Source organism: Brassica oleracea, chromosome C1 (assembly GCF_000695525.1).
Source record: "Brassica oleracea var. oleracea cultivar TO1000 chromosome C1, BOL, whole genome shotgun sequence".
Lineage (NCBI taxonomy): Eukaryota > Viridiplantae > Streptophyta > Magnoliopsida > Brassicales > Brassicaceae > Brassica > Brassica oleracea.
This window is the reverse complement of record NC_027748.1, coordinates 35,802,203-35,803,082: the sequence shown is the minus strand read 5'-3', so window position 1 is coordinate 35,803,082 and position 880 is coordinate 35,802,203.

Below are 880 nucleotides of genomic sequence, written 5' to 3'. Positions count from 1 at the left end.
ATCCTGAAATTCCCGAACCAACGGTATACCCTCTGGTTCACAGGCCCCTACAACCTCATCGGTGTAAATGGTAGCCAAAAAAGCCTCACAACCATTTCCAAGCATCCGTTCTACTTGGACTGCTGAAACCACCAAACTACAAGAGGTTGGCTTGATTCCTTGGTACTTAATCGGGGGTCCAAACTCGTTCTCAAGTTGCACCCTTCCCCGGTGACAATCTAGAGTTGCCCGATACTTTCCCAACCAGTCCATGCCCAAGATCACTTCATGACGCTTGAGGGGGACAACAATCAGATCTATAGGCATCGGCCTATCCAAGATCACCACAGGGATGTCCTTAACCAGACCGAGTGAGTTCATAACTTGCCCTCCGGCCGCACTCACTTGTTCAGGACCATCCCATGTTCCATACTGGAACAAACCTTATCCAATCATACTTCGACTCACAAAACTATGTGTAGCTCCAGTATCAAATAATGTGTTTCCACACCACCGATCATTAAGTACTTCATGGGTAGGATAGTTACCCTCATGCTTCCTTAGCTGTCTGGAAGCATAGGCTATCACCTTCCCATGTTGTGTCAAAACACAACCAAGACCAGTTATGGATGCATCCGTATACACCACATAAGGCTGATCAGTCTCAGGCAACACCAGGACAGGTGCATTAGTCAACATGTTCTTGAGTGCTGCAAAACTTTTCTCGCACTCCTCAGACCATGTGAACCTCACGTCCTTGCCTGTCAGCTTAGTCATAGGTTGAGCTATGCTCGAGAACCTCTTGACATATTTCCTGTAATAACCAGTCAACCCCAAGAAGCTTCTAATTTCCGTATCATTCTTTGGCTGTGGCCATTCCTGAATACATTTGATCTTATCT